Source organism: Callospermophilus lateralis, chromosome 6, assembly GCF_048772815.1.
Source record: "Callospermophilus lateralis isolate mCalLat2 chromosome 6, mCalLat2.hap1, whole genome shotgun sequence".
Lineage (NCBI taxonomy): Eukaryota > Metazoa > Chordata > Mammalia > Rodentia > Sciuridae > Callospermophilus > Callospermophilus lateralis.
Genome location: NC_135310.1, coordinates 8,352,528 through 8,373,038, shown reverse-complemented (window position 1 = coordinate 8,373,038; position 20,511 = coordinate 8,352,528). Strand labels below are relative to the sequence as shown.

Below are 20,511 nucleotides of genomic sequence, written 5' to 3'. Positions count from 1 at the left end.
TATTTGCTACATTTTGATAGACCCTACAGTCAACCCACCCCTTTCAGATGATTTCCTTCCTTCTTTCTACTAAGGCTTTGTTTTACGTATGAATTATGCATTCCCACCTAGAATCTTGGCTGCTTTTTGACCTCACTTTGGGCTGAAGTCTTAGGGTCATGGGAATTGGAAATCTGAACTGCATGGAATTTCCAGCTGAAGGAAACCAACCTTAGTGTGGAGTCTTGCAGACCACGTGGCTCGACTCCATGAATGGGCTGCTTTGTTTAGTGACTGGCAGGTCTGTGAGGCCCACTAGTGTAATTAACCAGCTCACTCACCCCGTTGATGAGCACCTTGTCAAAGTGGCCGCCACCTGCCAGAGGGTTCTTCAGTCCTCCTACTAGATACCATCAGCCCTCTTCAGGGACCAAACTCACATCACAGAGCTAGCACTGGGGAGACCTTGGGCTAGCTTCTGGAAGAGGTGTAAGGCCAAGCCTAAGTGTCCATAGCCTCAGAATGTCTATTGAAGAGAATTGGATGCAGCTATTTGGTTGGAAGACAGGACCTGAGGCTGAATTTGGGGAGAAAATATCAAATGTCGACATCCTAGAATGGAGACAGGCTGACACTCTGCAGGGCAAGCGAGGTCTCCCCGTGCCCCAGCTCCTGGCCTCCACTGCTGACGCCTCCACGTAACCACCTCAAACAAACCACTGAGTTTTTTGGTTTCACCCCCTCCTGGAATAGTGGTAACTCTTAATGATGACATTGTTATTTTAAGCTTTCAGAATCAACACAATCTTCATAATTCACTTTATTTTAAATAAAGTACATAATAAACATATTTTTATCAGGTGAATATATAGTATTCTAAAGTAGTTAAAAAGTGGGATCTCTATATACATTCCTTCCCTATATATTGGGATGATATATTTTACTTTTTGTGCTGTTTCAGATTTAGCACTTTCAGAAATATTTCTGAGGGTTTTTTTGGTGTTGTTTTTTAATGCTTGTGTTTTATTAGGTTTAATTCCCCCCATCTCTCCCCTTTCCTCCTCGACCCTCTCTGGTTAGTTTGGTCCACCAAAACATGGTTGGAAAACATGAAGGAAACCCTGCTCCTTAGACATCAGTTCACTGAAATCTAAGTCCGAATGTATTCATTTTCACAATTTCAACCAAGATCGGCAGAATGCCAGGGATAGGTTGTCTGTGTTCCAAAGTGAGGAAGATGTCCCATTCAACAGTGAGTAGATAGTCCTCTAGGGCATTTGCTAACCTATCAAAATACATTAAGATTTGCAGACTCTTTTAGGAGGGCCTCTGCTGGAGAACTGATTCTGCAGTTCAAACAAATGGCCACCAGGTGGGGCAAGTGGTACAATCAGGACCAAATCAGGCTGTAACAAAGTTTCTGTGCAACCCTGAAATGTACATTTTATTTTTCCACTGTAGGATTCCCTGTTAGACAATTGACCCTAAATGGTCTTAGTACAGGCTCTCTAAGTAACCTCATTTACCAAAGCTTTGAATAAGGGAAAATAAACGTGAACTTGGAAGTGTGATTATTTGTGCACCTATCTTCCCCATCACATAGGACACCCCTGGAACATCCTTGTGTTCTGAATGGATTGGTGGCACTTAGGAGAGTGCTCACCCTGAAAGGAGCTCAACAAGTACTTGTTGGATTGAGATTTTTGAAACCAAGAATAACCATCTTGCGGCAATCAGATCCTGACTTGATGACACCCTCCCTGATTGAACTCTTTTCTGGGTCCTTCCTTTTGGGGTGTGTCTTCCTGGTCTGGCAGGAGCTGGCATGCCTCCAGGCCTTGTGCTCTGAGAACCTGCCAGCCCAGAGGAGTGGAAAGAATGTGGAGCTGGCAGGGAGAAGTCCTGCTCTGTGGGCCTAGAGCTAGCCATGTGGGCACTAGTCAAAGACAGAGGTTACACTGTGCCCCTTTGGCTTTCAGCATGAAGCCCACCTGTCCAACCAGTGCACAGAAAAAAAAAAAAGAAAAGAAATCAATAATAAATAGCAGGCCCAACTGACTGACGTTGGAGGGGTTTGGATGAATTACAAGCAAGTTGAACTCCCAGCTGGGTGAAGGGGCCACAGTTTCAGTGAGGGCCTTGATTAAGAAGGAAGAGGACATTTCCAGTTGGGATGGGAATGTATGGGAAGACCCTGATGACGCTGGGGATCTCAAGCCCCTAAATTCTGATGAGTCTTTGCTGGTGGAATTATTTGCCCCGCTTCCAGCAGAAGCAGCTTCCCCAACCCCTGGGACAGGACCTTCCCACCCCAAGTGGGTCAACCTTGCCAGTTCCTCTGAGAGAGCATGGTAATGACCTCTTCAGGTGCCCACCTGTAAGACCCTAGGGATTCTCCTCAGGACCACTGCCATCTCTCTTGGCTTCTAGGCTTGTAACTAGTTCTGGTTCCTCAAGTCCCCAGAGAAAGGTACCAAGCGTGATCCATGATGAGGTGTGCTATTCTGCAAAAGAATGACTTCCTTTTTTTTCAGAGATGGAAACCAGGGAATGAATGTGGGAATGGGCATACTTAGGGGAGGAACGTGAACTTGGATTGGCCAAGTTTACTCCTGTGGGCCCCCAAGAAGGGATTCTGGATTTAGCATCACGGCTTAGAGAGTGGGCAGAGTGCTGACGGTGTGCTTGGTTGGTTGGCTGGAACACGAATCAAAAAGGCCCACTGTGAACTGAAAACACTCATCTCCTTGGGTTTCCTGTAGATGAAGGGATTTCAATGCTTTGGAAGATGGGAAGGTGTGATACCACGGAATGTATATTTAGTCTTTCTCTTGTTTCCTGGCCTGAAACTCTGAACATACTTAGACTCTCCAAAGTGATAGACTCTTTCCAAGTTAACGAGTCAATGAATGGCGGGAAGTCCCTTGGCAACTTCAGGATCATGAATGGCCAAGGATTCAATCAATCGCGCATACGAAATGAGTTCTCCACAGACGCGCAGAGAGCTTTGGATACCTGGAGTCCCTGGAGAGTGGTGAGCCAGAGTGGGTGTGGAAGCTCGGCCCCTCTTCTCCACACCTTGCCCTGTGCGGCTCTCCATCTACATCCTTTATAATAAACTGGTAAACGTGCTTTGCTGCGTTCTGTGAGTCATTCGGGCAAATTAACTGAAATTGAGGTGAGGTTGTGGGAACTTGATTGGCAGCTGTGGGTCAGAAACACATCAAAAGCAACCTGGAGCCTGGGAGCAGCAAATGAAGTGTGTATTGTGGGTGGGTGTGGGGGGGACACAGCCCTCAGCCTGTGGGATCTGATTCTATCACCAGGTAGAAGGTGTCAGAACGGGTGTCCACTGCTGCAGAACGGCTGGCTGGCTGGCGGGTGGGAGAAGGCGCCACACCAGTCAAGGTCACAGAAGTCTCCTGTGGTGATTGAGCTGGGAGAGCTGAGGAAACACGGCATGGGAGTGGATTTGTCATGTGAGACCTACTCGCCCACACTGGGAGGGTCCAGAAGGTGTACCTTTGAGAAATGAGTTGTGAGGGGAGCCCCGGCATGCTGGGAGAGCTCTGTAATAACTCTTTTCTGGAGACCAGACCTTCCAGGGGTAGCCACAACCACTCAACTGACAGTTCTAAATGTAATGGAAGTAGTAGATCCGGATGGCAGGGACAGCACTCAGTAGCCAACAGTGAGGTGGACCTCGATGGACAGCACTCTGGAGAGTCTGACGCACCCACACTCGTGGCACTCGCTAGATGGTGGTGGTGCTGTCAGAGACGAGGTAGATCGGAAGCCTACTAAATCCTTCCTTGATCTCTACAAGCAGAAAGGTTTCAGGTCAAGGGAACCAAAACACAAATGGCACATGTGCAGTTACGACCCATTTAAATGTGTATTTATGTTTAGCAGACATCTGTGTTTTCCTTCCTTTCTTACTTCCTCATCATACAACATAGGATAAAATGACTTTATATCAAAATTTCAGTACTGTTACTTTCACATAAATGACTTGGAAACTCTCAGCGTGGCTGCTAGAGAAGTAAATCAAAGGGCTTCCTAAGCCTGAATCCAACTTAGGTCTTTAGAAGCAACAATTGAACCTCTTTCTCTTGCTCTACCAGGATAGGAAGGATACAGCACTATTTCCAACCAGTTCCCTAATTAACATACCTTCAGAGTTGTCATTGTTTTTTAAAGTAGTTACTAAGCTGACTAAATAAGATTACATAGACTCAGCATCTCTAGGAAACCATAACAGGTAGAATATGGAGTTAGAAATGTTATTTTTAGCCCATATATTACAGCAAGAGATTAGCACTTGTGAAATTAGATTGTTGAAAAACTGCCTCATGAGGTTACTGAATTTCTTTATAGACCCGAAGATACATGAATCTCTGCACATACACAGATGAAAGTCCACACATTTTTTGTTAGGACAGTCATTTTGCATAAGATTCATTGGTATCTAAAACTCAAATTCAAATTCATTATGTGTTTGTGCCACTGGTGATTTGAATGACTTTGTGATCAATCTCAATTGCATAGGTTTAAAAAAAGATTGTTTATATGATTTTTGTTTGTTTGTTTAGGTATGGGATTAAACCCAGGGATGCTTAACCACTGAGCCACATTCCCAGTTGTATTTATTTTATTTTGTTACAGAGTGTCTGTAAATTGCTGAGGCTGGCTTGGAACCCCTGGAATTAAAGGAATCTGTCACCACACCCTGCTAAGTTTACAAGATTTTTTTTTTTTTAATCCATGTCCTCATAAGACTAAGCCTTGATAAACAGGTAAAAAGTCCGATAGATAAGCACAAACTATTTTTAAAATAGTTTTCCTAAAGATCAGATTATTTTGAAGTTATAGAAATCATATTATTCTTTTTGTTTCTTTTAGTAACATCATTGTTTGGTGCATTACAATTGTTCAAAATAATGGCCTTTGTTATTACACATTGGTACCTTCACATAACCTAATTTGGGTTATTAGATTTCCCAGTACCTTCTCTTACTCCTCCCTCTCCTCATGTCTGGAAATCACTTATTATCATCCCTGAGAAGGACATGAAAAAAGGAAATAAATTGCTGGATGACAGTTCCTCAGTGCCAAGGATCATTCAAAGTATCTCCTACAGTGCATTGCTCCAAAATTGGGGGCAGAGAAGAGGAATCTACTCTGGTTAACTGTTGCAGGGTTTGATCAGTTCAATGGATTTTGGTCTTTGTTATATTTTGCCTGTCCCAGATAAAAGTTTTTCAAATGGACAAGCTAACCAGAAAAGCTGCTCCAGTCCCTTCTGTCCAGTCTAGTCTTTCTTACTCTAAGCAAATCATCCTAATGTTCCTCCCCAGCAACTGAGGAAACAAAGACTTATGATAGACATGAAAGGAAACTCCATTTTTTTATATCATTTGATACTCACTCCATGTCCATAAACTACTAAAGTGTTAGGGTCTGTAAACAAGTCAGGATGGCGCCTGGCATTTTGCCAGAGGGAGTGGTTTGTGAAGGAACGCCAGGGAGCCTATAAGTGTGGAGATTCCTTATTGGTTGACTGCTGTATCTAGTTTATGTTGATTAAGATAAGCTGTGTGGAATGTATATATACCCCTCCTGTCCTACAATAAACAGCTCCCACTCCTGCTGTATCAATGTACACAAGTTGCTCCTCACACCCCGGTTATTTTGCTGCAGCCGGACTGTGGCACTAAAGGTTTGCAATAAATCATCTCAAATACTATTTCATCTGTGCTCATAAAAAGTAGACACATTTTAATTGTTGGAACCTTTTACCTCTCTTGGGACCGAGGCCATTATTGGTTGGTGGCTGAGGTGGCCTCATGGGTTCTTCCAGAGCATTTCCGTATACATGACCTGGCTGGATTGGTGTTCGCAGGCTTTTAGCCTCTGCATGGGCTTTTGACCTTCGTGCTGCCTAATGGTTGAATCTGAAATCTTCCTAGGCCCCTTAGTGATAGTGACGTACCTGCCCCTTCTTCGTTCTTCCTACTGTCTCTTCCTACTCCCTCCTTCTATCACTATATAAACTTGTCCCTGACAAAATAAAGTTGAGACTGTTGCACCTTCTTGGTTGTCTCCTCTCCCGACTCAGTGTGATTGTGGGCCAGGTTGGGTGGCAGGCCAGGTTGAGATACTTACCCTCTAGCTCAGCCCAGGAGAAGCTAGTGTGCTTCACTACCTCTGTCAGAGGGTGGTTCCCACAGCTGGTGCCTTGGAGAGGACAGGCTGATCCTGCCTGCCTCCCGTGTACCCTTTGTCACAGGGAGCGACATTAATGTGAGACCAAATCAAATCCAGGGATAGACATTAATAGAATATCTCAAATAAGTATTTAATAAAAAGGCTAGCAAATTCAGGGTCTTTAATGAAACTTTAATAAAATTTATGAGACAAGGAAACTGAAAGCACAATATTTTCTTAGGAACTTTTCTGTTTGGTGTTATCTTCTTTACAACATAGAAGCTTTTCCTAAGAATGCAGGGAGTATGAAATTTCTAAGGCTCTCTTGCTGTTTTCTCCATTAAACCCCTGTCTTAAAAATCTTGAATCTATATTAATCTTTGTAATTTTCTGGCTACCTATATAACATGTTTTTCTCAAGCATGCAGTGAGGTCGCTGTTTCCAAGAGCTCTTCAATTCTGAAATATAAGAAGTGTGTTTCCAGGCATTGAAACCCAAAGGCTCACCTAGACACAATGGAGTGAGCAGAATACATAAAAATCTCTCCTGACAAATCTGAACTCTGCTTTTCCCAACCATGTGAAGTCTATTGGAAGAAGATTCCAAGTAATTTGGCACGTCGAAGCAAAATATATACTTTGATATTCTTCTCGGGAGTTAGCCATGTTATGTTGCAGGAAGGCAGATTTTAGTGCTGAATTTCTGATTGTATCCCCCCAAAAGTTGTTCCAGGCATATCATGCAAGAATGTAACCTCCAAAAAATAAATTATAAAGGGAGAAAATTAGACTTCAGAAGGCTGGATAATATTTGCATGTTCATGCATTTTACCACACATCAGACCTTCTTCCTTCTTCCTTGCTCTGATGTGAAGCATGTGCTTTCATTTTTCATTTTGGCTTAACATGTTATCATTTAATAATAATTCAGTAAATATACTTAGAACAAGAAAGTCACCTAATGACTCATGTCTTAGGGATGGTTTCAAAAAAAATTAATTGTGCATTTTGTACCATAGAGTATTCCCAGTGTTTCCTAGAATTGTTGCAACTGATGCTGGAAGCTTCGAAATAGAGCAGAAGGCATAAGGTCTGTGGCTTGTGACCCTTCCCAAAGTATGTAAGATCGGTAGACATTGAATGCAAACAAAAAACTATGCATCATTGAAGTTTTTCCTGTCACTAAAATGCTAGCAGAGCTCAAGGAATTGTGAGTCCCTTTTTCTATAGTACAGGAAAAATAAGAAATTTCAAGACTTGAGTTACCTACAATTTCTGAGAACGTACCTTGGTACTTAGAAGGTTCTCAACTTAAAAACACAAAAAAAAGAAATGTCATCATTTTCCATAGCATTTGGAAACTTTCCATAGGTTGGAAACTTTACTCTCAGAGGTCATCAGTTCTCAGATATTTATATGTTTTGAATACTTAGCCAATCTGACTTTGGGATGCATCTTCCAGTTGTTGTCTCAGTGATTTTCTTCATGCCTAACAACTGATGGCATCTTAATTTTGGTAAAATAATGTAAATGTTAAGGTGAAATTTAGAAATAAGAAAGGAAAAGCTGATATGGGTAGCTACTGGGTGTTTTGTCTTCCTTTTTTTTATTTTTGTAAAGTGAAACAAAAGATAAACCAAAAGTTTCTATCTTAAGTTAGGTAAAATCAAAGAGGAGAAAAAAGAAGATAATATAGCTAATACTTCACTGCCACCTGTAATTTCTAAAACAACTAAGAGCATTTTTATTAAAATTAACTTTGTTGACATGTATATTAAATTATAGAGTAAATATTAAATAATTCAATCTATATTATATTATTTAAATTTACTTTGTTAAATTGTATTAATTTAAATGAAATTTAATGAATTTTTAAATATAAATCATACTATAATTCAAGTTAATAAACAATATCAGTTAATAAAATAAATGTAAATCAAACAATAGTATTAATAAAAGAAATTTAAACAATACTAATTAATAAAGTAAATTTAAATTCGATTAATTTATATTAAATGATAATATAATTTATATTTAAAAATATATTAAATTTAATTTAAATTAATTTTAATAAAAATGTTCTGAGTGGTTTTAGAGACGACAGGTGTCAGAGAAGTATGTGCTATGCAATCTGCTTTTTCTCTTCTCTGATTTCACCTACTTAAGATAGAAACTTTTGATTCATCTTTTACCTTAATTTATCAAAAGTTTGTAACTACTACTATTTTAAGCTTTTCATCTTTCAAAAACTGTTGTTAGCTTCTTTCTCTCCCCAACTTGTTTTGATCTACTGTTGTATAAAATGTGTTTATAAGAATTATTGTAGAGCCCCCAATAGTATGTAGATAAACAGTCCAGATATTTAATGATGCATTCTTACTAATTAACTTTTGCATTGGCAATGGATCATGTGATCCCACTTTGGGGTTGACTCATAAAAATACTCTTCCTTCTGGACATATTTAACATCTGGAAAACTGGATTAATGTGAAGTGACTTTTCTGTAGAAGTGGAAATAAGCAAAATGGATAGGGGTCATAGAATTGGGATTCAAAGCATCTTAGAATTTATCCACTAAGCTTCATGTTTAGGTCCTCCCCGTTGGAATTTTCCCTTGGTAGTTGTACAATGTTATCTTGGATAAAATAAATATTCTCAACTTTTTGCAACATTATATTTGGTTTTCATGTACTCTAAATCTGAGACCTCCTTCTTATGGGTTGGATTGTTCTTGTTTCCTGTAATTACATGTATCATTTTTATCTTAATGCCATTAAATTTAAGAAATATTATTCTTTTTTTAAAAAAAGAGGTTGGAACTAATGGTTCAAGAATGCTGCTCTGTACAGTTGCTCACAAAATTACATCAGAATTGATGACTGGTGATGATTAACTGCTACATTGGAACAAAATTCTATAAACAAAAAGTGCTACAAAAAACAAAACAAATTTTTAAAAAAGTACTATGGCAAAAAATCACAACAACAAGAACTCAAAAAATAAAATAAAATGCCTAGTACCTATACACTTACATACACCCGCTTTTTTGCTTTCTCTTACTGACACCACCATGATCTTTATGCAACAACTGCTCCATTGTGTCCTTTGGAATGTCCAGAATGCTCCCCATCAACTGCAATACTTCAAGACGTTTGCCTTTTGGTGCCTTGAAATGACCGATCAAAAGGTTTCTCATGAGGACCTTGTCTAGTTTTCCTTCTGTGCTGTTGACCAAAGTGGACAATTTCTGTTGTGCATGGTCCAACATTTCTTTTCGGAGCTCGTTTTGTTTTTTCAGTTCTTCCATCTCTTCTTCCTTGAGATCTAAGTCTTCTCTCAGTTTGGAAGCAGAATCCAACATAGCATTTGCTTCATGCAAACGTTCCTGCAATGATGATACTTCTCCTTCTAGCTTTTCGGCCTTGTTCTTCCATTCAGCTACCAACTGTTTTTCTTTGGCTAGTTCAGCGGAATGCATAGCTTTCTCTTCTTCTTGGGAGTGCTCTAGGTTACTTGATGACAGGGCACACTGCCTTACTCGTTCCTGGCAGAGCGAAAGCTGCAGTGCATTCTCATCCCTCTGTTGAGAGACCAGACTCAACTGTTCCTGCAGGGACTCTATCTGCACCCTGGCTTGATGACTTGCCTTAGAAGATGTAGCTAGCTTCTCCTCCAAGAGTGTGACTTTCTGTCTCAGTTGAATCTCTTTGTCTTCCGCAGCCAATATTTCCTGGGCGTAAGACTCTTCTGATTCCAAGAGCTGGCTGCGTAGCCTTTCTAGCTCCCGGTTTAGGCGTAATTCTTGGTCCTGTAAGTGTTGAACCTCTTTTGTTCTTAGGAATTTTACTTTGGTCTCTTGAAAAATATCAGAATTCAATGTTTGAGCATCTCCTCTTTCTCCAGGCAACTGGGCTTTTATTTTTTCAATAGTTGTCTGCAAGTTCTTAATCTCCTCCTCTTTGTCTAAAAGTAACTGGCTATGCGCAGCATTCATCTGCTCATATTGGTACTTCAATTCATCCATTTCCTCCTTCTGCTCCTGTAAAGACTGAAGTAGTTGCATTTTACGCTGGTTTTGATTTTCAATTATATTCAGATGGTCTTCAATTTCATCTTCCAGATGATTTTTGACTATATTCAGTTGAGATACCTCCAATTCTAGTTCTGTGATAGCATCAAGAGCTTTAGGCTCAGCCACTGGTACAGCTTGATTTTGCTGTTCCCTAAGTGTTTCCAGTTCGAATTGCAGATAGTTGTTTTCTGCTTTCATGTAGGTAAGATTTCTGTCCTTTCTTTCAATGACTTGCCTTAAAGTTTCATTTTCTCTTAAGGCCTGAGAACACTTATCTAAATCCTTTTGTAGTTCTGAATTTTTTTCTTCGAGTTTTTCAATAAAAACTTCTTTCTCATTTAGGACTTGTTTCAATTGCTCCTCGTCTTCTATATAAGATGCCAAAATTTCCTCCATTTCTTTTTCATCAGCAGTCATTTGCTCAATATTCTTTTTGAGTCCTGCTATTTCAAAGTCCTTCTCTTGATTGAGTTGCACTACACACTCGTGTTTCAGCTGTAAGGCAGAGGTATTCAAATGATGTGCATTGGAGAGTTCCTGAATAGTCTGCCTGTGATTATTTGCTTCTTCCAACAGTCTTTTTTCTGCCTGGTGAAGTTTGGCTTCTATCTCTTCTTTGTCTCTTTTTAGAGTCTCCATGATAGTGTCTTTTTCTTGAGAGATTTGATTGTTAGCAGCAATAGATTCTTCCAACTTACGCCTTACATCTTCACGTGCTAAAATCAACATTTCATTTTCTGTTTTGAGATCAATAGCAACTTTCTTTAAATTTTCATTGAGCTGTTCTACTTCAGAAAGATTTTGCCTTAAGTTGCCAATTTCAGCTTCCCGTTCTTTAAGCATGTCATCCTTACAATGACTGTTAGAGTCTTCATTCAGAGAACTTCGGTACTTACTCTTAAATCCAGACAGCTCATCTTCAATTTGTCTAATGGGATCCTTAAGCCCAAGGTTTTCCTGCTGGATGTTTAAACTATTTTTTGGTGACTGATTTAGCTGATCTACTAAATCTTCTACTTTACCTTCAAGCTTCTGCTTGGTTAAATGCAAATCACTGAGGCTCTGTGCATTCCCAGTCAACTTCTCCTTCTGCACATGCAACTCTTGGGATATGTTCATTTGATCTTCCTCAAGTTGATGAACTCTCTTTTTTTCATCATCTAGTTCTTGTTCCAACTTCTTGATGACAAGGTCTCCTTCATTTTGTTGTTTGGATAGCTCATCTTTTATCAAAATCATGTGCTTTGTAGCTTCCTGATTCGGATGATCCAGTTCTTCTAATTCAGCTATCAGCATTTTCTCTTCATTGATAGTCTCATTCAGTTCTTCCTCCTTTGCCTTCAAGTGAACTTGTAAGTCTAGTAATCGTACATTCAAATTCATGTCTGTTGAAGCTCTGTTTTTCATGACTTGATGGTCACAGCTCAATTTTGACAGTGACATCTGAAGTTCCTCTTTTTCTTGACTCAATGATGACTTCTCTTTTTCTAAAGCTTCAACATGCATTTTAAGTTTCAGATTGTCTTCAGCAAGACGGTTATCCTGGTTTAAGCCATTTAGTCTCTTGATTTCCTTCTCAGCATCAGCCAGGGCTTGTTTTAGCCTGAACACTTCTTCCACTGCTGAACTCTGAGGAAGGATTTTTCCCTTTTCTGCCACAGTAGAACTCTGCTCCAAAACTGACATTTCATGCTGATGATCATCTATGTCTGGACTTTGGTTTGGTTGAAGAGTCTTGATAGCATTTTGTACTTTGCAGATTTCACTTGTGTCAGAATGATATTTTCCCTGAGCCTCAGCAATCTGCCTCGAGTGACCAACTTCAGGTTCATATCTTGCAACTTTAATTGACAATCTGCTTGTTTCTTGTCGTGATAAAATTATGTCACTAAAATCCATGTCATCATCACGGAAGGCGGAAAAATGACTACTGATCCCGGAACCGAATGGAGCCAGAGCAGTTGTTGTTGGTACGCCACCAGCTCCTGAAGGTACCCATTGAGCAGCTGCCTGTAGTTGAAACACTTGATTTTGCAGTACAATCTGTCTTGCTTTAAGATGGTGGCTGATCTCTACCTCTTTCTGTTGCAGTTGATATTGGTAACTTACAGACTGATGGTTTATTTGCAGCTCTGATGCTTCATGCTTTTCTTCCAGATCAGTACAATCCTTTTTCAGTCTTTCATTCTCACATCTTAGTGTGGAATCAGTAGTTTCCATTTCCTCTTCCCAGCAATGATGTAATGCTGCTTCTGGGTCTCCTAAGTCATCCAGAAGTATTTCCCTGGTGAAGCTGGAGATATGGCCAGTGAGGGAAGCCAAGCTGCTCCCCACCTGACCCAAGAAGTGGCCCAAGCCTGAGACCAGGCCTCCAAACCAGGACGACATCGCCGCCACTTCAGTGATCCATCGGACCAGCTCCAAACACCGCGTCCATCACCGTCCACTTCTCTGCCCCGAACGTCCTCCAGCGTTGCTAGGGTCAATTATGACCCAAGCGCTCAGAATTCCTCACAGCGCGAGGTTCCTGGGGCTCCACCAATACCAACCATCCCTCCCTGCCTCTAAACTCAGAAGCCGGTCCTGGGCTTTGACCGGGGGCTGGCAGCCAGTAGCACACTCACCCCCTGCAGGGCCTCTGCTTCTTCCCTGCACTTGCCTGTCAGCTATTGGCTCACAGGATTGGGCAGGGTTGGCTGGGAGGAGCTAGAGATACAGGAAAGTGTCCTAGTTTGAGTCCAAAGGCACTCCCACGAAGAATCAATGTTGTAGTTGAAATCCAAAGGTAGTTCACTGGACAGTTCCCTCTTGTCTGGGAGAGGTGGATTTTTTGTTGCTTTCAGTTGCATTCAGTTGACAAGGTGAGGTCTCGCTCCATTACAGAACGCAATCTATTTAATTAAAAGTCCCCGATTCAAAAGTAAATCTCACCCCAAAACACCAGAGTAATTACCAGAGTAATATTTGGCCAATATGTGAGCATCATAGCTAACATATACAATTAATTTTAAAATCGGAGATGGCAGAGGCATCCCACACGTTCTATAGTCTCATGTCCAACTCAGGAACAAGAGATTCCTTTCTTCCACATCATTTTCCAGGCCTGAATCGAAATGACTCTCATCGTGGGGAGTGACTCCAGCCACTCCAGAACATTCTCTCTTAGAGCCCTGAGCAGCTTTTCCCAGGCCTGGTGCAGACCACGCAGAACTCCTGAATCGGGGGCTGGGGGCGGCACTGAAAAACCAGCCTCTATCTCAGAGCCAAGCCTGTCCAAGGAAGGAACATGGCCTTTGTCCTTGGAAAAACCCACAGAGCACTCCTAAGCACATCCCCACCCTGCTAAGTTGTTTATCTACAAATAACAGGAGATATCTGCTGCCCCAGGTGTCCCTGACTCAGTCAGGCTAGGAGGGACCCATAGCAACCCCCTAGCAGCCACCAATCAGCGTGAGACAGGGAAATACCTGGGATGCCAGATGACCCTCCCAGTAGTTTATGGTGGTTGATAACATGTTGGGAATCCATGTAGTTCAGCACGTACACCCCTCATGGCTTAAACCAATCAGTTCAAATGAATACCCCTTTTGTACTGACCAATCACCCGACCCAACTTGTTCCCGCCAGTGAATGTGCTAATCATGTTTTAGAGTTGTTATTTGATTTTCCCGCGGTGTGTGATGATTTGCTATGATGTATGTGAAGTCCCTGTCCTCTCCAAAGAATGTATAAAACTACTGCAAACCTGGGCTCGGGGCCTCTCAGCGTCACCAGTTGCTGTGTGTGCGCGCAGAGGACCGAGCTAGCTCGCAATAAACACCTCTTTGCTGCTTACATCGATCTTGGGTCTCTGGTGGTCTTTGGGGGTCCCGAATTTGAGCATAACAGCACCTCTCCTGTTGGACTTCCTTCCCCTGGTTTAGACCCTGAGAGGGGCAGGGAATCCAGAAAGCTGCATGTCTGCTGGAAGGTGAGCCTGAAAGGAGGCCAGTCCTGAGGCCCGGGAGGACTCCACCCTGTCAGGTCCTGAGAGCCCAGACTCATTATGGTGCCCCCTGGTGGGCAGGGAGTGAACCACGGTTAACAGAAGTCTCTCAGAGAACCAGGACCTGCTGGCCCCACCCGGTGGGTTAGTTTAGTCTTGTGTGGGGGTGTTTGAGAACTGGGATAGAACCCCGGTGCACTGAACCACTGAGCTCCGTCCCAGCCCTTTTTACTTATTTATAGTTTAAATCATGAGACGGGGTCTCACCAAGTTGCCTTGGGCCTTGCTAAGTTGCCTATGCAGTCGCACAATGGCCTAGGACCAGAATGAGGGCTGAAATGCACTGTTTGCTCTGAGGTCCTGAGGTCACGTTGGCAGAGTTGGTGACCCACCTCTGAGTCCCATCCCATTTTTTATACTTTGACTAGAGCTTTAGAGAATCCCAAGGGCCTGCTTGGATCTGTTCTTCCCAAAGCATCCACCCAGTTGCCCACTGGCTGAGCCCTTGAAGTCTCCCTGCTCTCATGTGTGCGCCCTCCCCAGCAGCTGGATGGTGACATCTGAGGGACCCTGAGCAGTCTTCCACGTGCCAGCAGAGGTGGCTTGGCTGACGTCAGGTGCTCAGAGGGCCTGCCTCCCAGCGGTAGGCCAGGGCGGTAGGGAGCACATCTGAGACACCCTGGGCCTCTCCTCCAAGCCCACTGCCCCACGGAGTCACTGCAAAGCCCAGAGCCACCTGATCTGGGAACCTCTGTCTGTCCTCCAACATCCCTTTGTCACTGCTGTCCTCTCTGGGGTCGGGGGACCAGGTGGCACAGACAGTGCCTCATCTTCCCAGTGTTCCTGAAGCTCCTGCCCAGGCCAACCTACTTCAAAAGCCCTCTAATCTGACGCTTTTCAGACGGACCCTCCTCTCCACCTCCAGGCAGAGGGAGCGCGTCCTGCCCCAGCCTTCCAGCCCCTCTGATCTGACGTGGGTAGGGCGTCACGGAGTCCTTAGAGCGTCATCACAGCGAGCAGAAGCTGCTCGAGACTGGAGCCCCTTGGCGACGGGCCAGACGCAGGTCTTCCATGGCCACATGGATGTGGGAAAGTGCATGCAGTTGTGAGGGACTTCACGTGTGGTGGCAGGGCTGTGTGTGACTTCACGTGTGGTGGCAGGGCTGAGGGACTTTATGTGTGGGTCAGGGCTGAGGGACTTCACGTGTGGGGGCAGGGCTGAGGGACTTCACGTGTGGTGGCAGGGCTGCTTGTGACTTTACATGTGGTGGCAGGGCTGAGGGACTTCACGTGTGGGGGCAGGGCTGTGTGTGACTTTACATGTGGTGGCAGGGCTGAGGGACTTCACGTGTGGGGGCAGGGCTGAGGGACTTCACGTGTGGGGGCAGGGCTGTGTGTGACTCTTGCACAGGGACATTTGCCATTTGGACCCTTTCCCCATGACAGCACTGGACACTGTACTTCATGACTGTGTAGAGGACAGTGAGTCCAGGCTGGACCACGTTCCTGTTTTCTCTTTGATCTTAGAAGTTATTAAAGCATTGTCCTGGGTCCCTGTGGCATATGGACCCCGAGTGCTGGGCTTCTTGTGCCTAATGGGAAAGTCTGTCCTGGGGTTCAACCCGGATCTTCAGGGAGTAGCTCTGGGGGTTTTTACAGTGATGGTCCCGTGTAGCCAAGACTGACGGAGTATGAGGGACGTGTCAGCATGCACACAGGGTCCCCCGATCCCCATCAGTCCTCCCCGCGCTCCTCAGTGTTGCCTGTCGGAGACTTTCTAAGTGTGTGCGGGTTCGTCTGGCTCCTGTGGCTCAGCACGACACCGAGAGACTTGCCCATAGCACACGTAGCACAAGCTCTTGTTGAAAACCCTTCTGGGCCACGTTCCATTGTGTGGACACAGAGAACTTTGTGCATCCCTCCTGCTGTCAGCAGACATTTGAGTTGAGTCGGAGGGTTCTGTCAAAAAGTCTGGTGAGCGCATCCTTGTACGTGTATCTTAGTGGGCAGACATGCTCATTGCTCTTGGGCTTATACATAGAAAACACATGAAGTAGGTATTTTCGATATGTATTTTCAGAATTGGAGTTAAGATTGTTTCCAAAGCGAGGTTGAAGATATTTACTCTCCCTTTTCCTGAGATTTGATTTTTTAGGATTGTTGTGACAGGGGTAGTAATGGTCACTGAACCAGGCTCTGCAGTCTCAGAGTGTGGCCCTAGGACCAGTGGTGCCATGGAAATTCGAGAAATCATGGCACTGGAAAGAGACAAGCAGATTGGGAGGCGTGGAAATGCGAGATCTATCCAGCCAGGGCAGGCTCAGGGGCGTCTTTTCCAAAGACAGAGCACTGCTCTCTGTCCTCGGGACTCTCACAGTGCGAACTCCTGGGTTTCCAGACTTTCTCGGGGGAGTCTCCTTGCCGTCCCTCCTTTTCCAGCAGCTCTGCTTCCCGCCGTAGCGGCTGAGCTGCCTGATGACAGACCACAGCCCAGGAGCTCTCAGCTATCAACACAGGTAGAGCGGGCACCTTGGGAAGGAGTTGTGCTTCCTTTCCCACCTCTTGATGCTCAGGGAACACCTGCAGCCTGCAGCGGCACCGTCCTTACCACGTTGGTCTCCTCTCCTGAGTAACACGCGAGAGGCTGTCTTTTTGTTAACCACTGTTTTTAGGAAACTCCTTAGGAAGAGCAAGGAATAAGCAAGCACCTAGCAAACAGCCGCAGTCACGCCAAGTATCATCTTAATTCCTCTTACCCAGGAGAACCACCCTCCAAAAAGGGTTTCTGGATCCCATTTTTCCAAGTCTGCACAGGCACATGGGCAATGCTTACCACATGACCTCTGTGACCTTTTCTATAATCTTCCTGTATCCTCGGTTTGTAAACAATAGTTACTCAAGTTCCATGTCGTTTTCTGGTTTGATCCAGTTACTGGATACATGGGTCACACAGAGGGAGGTTTGGTCTCCTTCACCATGTGCCATCTGCCAGGAGGGGCCAGGTCTTGTTGGCCACCTGTGGCTTCCCTTGGAAGTGTTAGGGGCATCTTTCATTTTATTTACCAACTGATAAAAATGCAGATAATACTCAAATACTACCCCACAATCTCATCTATGTTTAATCCAATTTACTCGATTTTAATTGTTAATTTTAGGTTATCCATAAACCAAGACATTGGACAATTGTAGGTAACAGTTCTAGCCTCTGTTCTTCCAGAGAAAGACCTAGAAGCAGTGGATAGTACACGTCAAACATTTTATAGAAATCAACACTCTACTGACTGACCACTTAGAAAAATGTGTGGGTTAGTAATTCTAAAGACATTTTTATTCTTATCTGTTTAACCAATTTAAACTGAACCTTTTAAAAAAATGTTTAAGACATATGGACTAAAAACTATTTGGATTCATTTATCAAATTTAAGAGTGCTCATTTATCTATAAGCCAACTTTGATACTACACGTGATATATATATATAAACACAACATACACACAGATGTACACAAATATTTAAAAATGATCAGGAAACAGATTTTATAGCTTTTCTTGAATGATTGACCTCTGCACAAAGACAATAGGAAAAACAGGATTAAAAACTTCAGTTGGGCAAAACAAGACTAATTGGAACAAAATGTACTAATTTAGGCTCACAGGACCAAATGTGAGTTTACCGTAGAAACCTTGAGACTCAACAAGACAGAGGTTTTGAATAAAAAATGACATGGACATAATTATTCCCAAGTGGTTATTGCTGTCCTTCAAATCATTCCTTATTTTTCCCCCAAAATCAAATCTGAATACTCTTTGGCATTGCCCCAGTTCCTTCCGTCAGTGGCAGTGAAGGATCTGGGCGGGCGCAGGAGCGGGAGCCTTGGCACCGGCTCTGATTCCTCTCTCACCCTCCTTGTTGGCATCAGCTGGAGTCGGAAGTCCAGGAGTGTTGGCCTTCAGGCCGCCTGAAGTTTGAGTCAGAATACTTGGACCCAAATAAACAACGGTATTTTGTCATCTTTTGAGTTTTTATTTTTTTAATGCTTGTTTTAGAACAATACATGAAAGTAGAATTTTGACCCTTAATCATTTTGCTTTTAGTGAAGACCCAGAAACAAAGCAATCTTAATCTGTCTTTCCATTGACCAACAATTTAAAAAACACATTTATAAAGTATATCCCATTTATGTTAAATCTGATTTACCCATTTTTAACTTAAGTTTCCCATGAAAACCAAATTTAGTTAACATTGTAAGCCATTCTTTTCTGTTCAAGAAAAATCCTAGAAGCAATGGACATTGTACTTAAACATTTTTATAGAAAACAATACCCTTCTCTGGCTAATCCCCTGGGAAAAAATGTGTGGGTTAGTCACTTCAAAGACTTTTTATAAAATTTTTGTCTCTTTAACCACTTTAAGTCACATGAGCTAAAATGTATTTGGATCCATATTTTTAATTTTATGAGCACTCTTTAATGCCAATTTTTGGTACCAGGTGCATGATATGTAGACACAAGCACACATGTAGACACAACTTAGAATACACAAGTGTGCACACATGTACCTGAAATTAGCAGAAAACAAAGATTTTATAGTTTTGTGGGGTTTTTTGGCTAGGTATGACTTCCACAGGTAGGATACAAAAAAGCTATATGGGTTTATTATACAGACTGTCAGATTCAGTGCTTTCGAGATTAAAATAGAGCTGTGAAGTTGAACCCTGGGAATAAAGTCTTGACAGTCATGGTGGATGCCAAGGTTCAGCTGGCTTCCTGAGGCCGATTCACTGGCCCATTACCACTCTTTATTTTCCTGCTTGGGACCCTTCCTCTAGTGAAAGTTAACCCTTGAACAACTGGCTTCTGAGTAGACACAGCGTAAAGAAAAACAGAGGGCAATAAACTTCAGTTACACAAAACAAGGCTAATTGGTTCAGGAGAAAAGGTGAATTTACCATAAAAAATAAACTTGGGCTCAGAAAAATATGACGACTACAGAAAGGGCACACACAGAGAACAGCTGTATCAGACCAGAGGGCACCTTCAGGTCAGATCACGGTCAGCCCAGGTATTTAAAGAACGTGGGAGTCTGTGAAGTCCCAAGAAAAAGAAAACTTGCCCATTTGGGCATCTCTCCATTTTCCTTCCCTGGGCGGTATGGAGAGAGAGGAGGAGATCATTTAGGGAGGAACTTGCTGAGAGACAGAACCCTAGAGGACAAGAAAGGAGAAAACAGGCTTGAATGTCCCCTAGCAGCTTGGACTTCAGGTGACACCTTGTTTTTCTTCTTCTGTTCCCCCCACTTCATTGTCCCAAGGCACACAGAAGAGGAGGTCACACAAAACGCCCCCTGGCCGTGTCCCTGAGGGAAGCTTAGGAACTAAGAGGCCGAAGGCGCACCCATGTAAACCTCGGCCCAGTTAGAGGTGCCATCCCAGGGGTGAATTGCCATTTCGCTATACAAAGTCACCGGGAACTGCAGGTGAGGGCTCATTTGGACTCCAGCACACGCCGTGAAGCCGCAATAGTTTCACACTCACACACACACTCAGGACTTCTAAACACTGTCTTCCACTGGGTTCCCCATACTGATAGCTCCCTCGTGGGAGCCCCTGATACTGATGGCTCCCCAGCAGGTGGCACGGAGGTGACCAAGCTCCCCTTCCGTCCTACGGACAGGCCTGACTGAGGCCTCAGGTCCCAGGACTTATCTGTATCCTGACCACTGTGGGTGCTGGTCCAACTCTCCAGGGAGTCCCCCAGGCGAAGGAGACCCCAAAGCTATCGGGTGCCGTCATCTCATTTGATTTGAGGGGCACTGCACACTCCGGCATAAGCAGCCAGCAACACCAGTGGCGCAAGGGGCCAGGGTGATTGTCACTTCCGGTCAGGGAACCAAAACATTGCAGGAAACAGACGGCAGAGAAACACCAGCAGCGCTGGGAGAGGAGAATCCAGACTCTGTTTCCCTCCAGCAGGCCCGGAGGGGAGCAGACTCCAGCTCTGAGCCCTGACCAGGCTCTCACAACATTTATAGGTCATTTGGCGTCATCTTGGACCCGTCCTGTCACTGGGGCTTTTGTCTTTTTAAAAAGTTCCCAGTCTGTGTGGCTGAAGGCCTTGTGGGGCCCCCAACATAGAGCACTCCCAGAGACAGCAGAAGGGCCCTTCCACAGGCTCCTTAGACCTGGAGGCCTGGCCCAGGGCTGTTTGCATATCAAGAGGGAGAAGGCAGACTCCAGGGGCAGTCATTTAGGCCCCTGGAGGAAGGCTGGG

At 43.7% G+C, this 20,511-nt stretch overlaps 1 long non-coding RNA gene across 2 annotated transcripts in view; it reads left to right on the top strand.

Annotated features, from left to right (window-relative positions):
- LOC143401063 (uncharacterized) overlaps nt 1-3,221 on the top strand; it is a 78,434-nt gene extending 75,213 nt beyond the window's left edge. For both annotated transcript variants that reach the window (XR_013091579.2, XR_013091580.2), the window contains one exon: nt 1,583-3,221. This is a non-coding gene — a long non-coding RNA (uncharacterized LOC143401063). The remainder of the gene's footprint in view (nt 1-1,582) is intronic.
- Nucleotides 3,222-20,511: the final 17,290 nt, after the last annotated feature.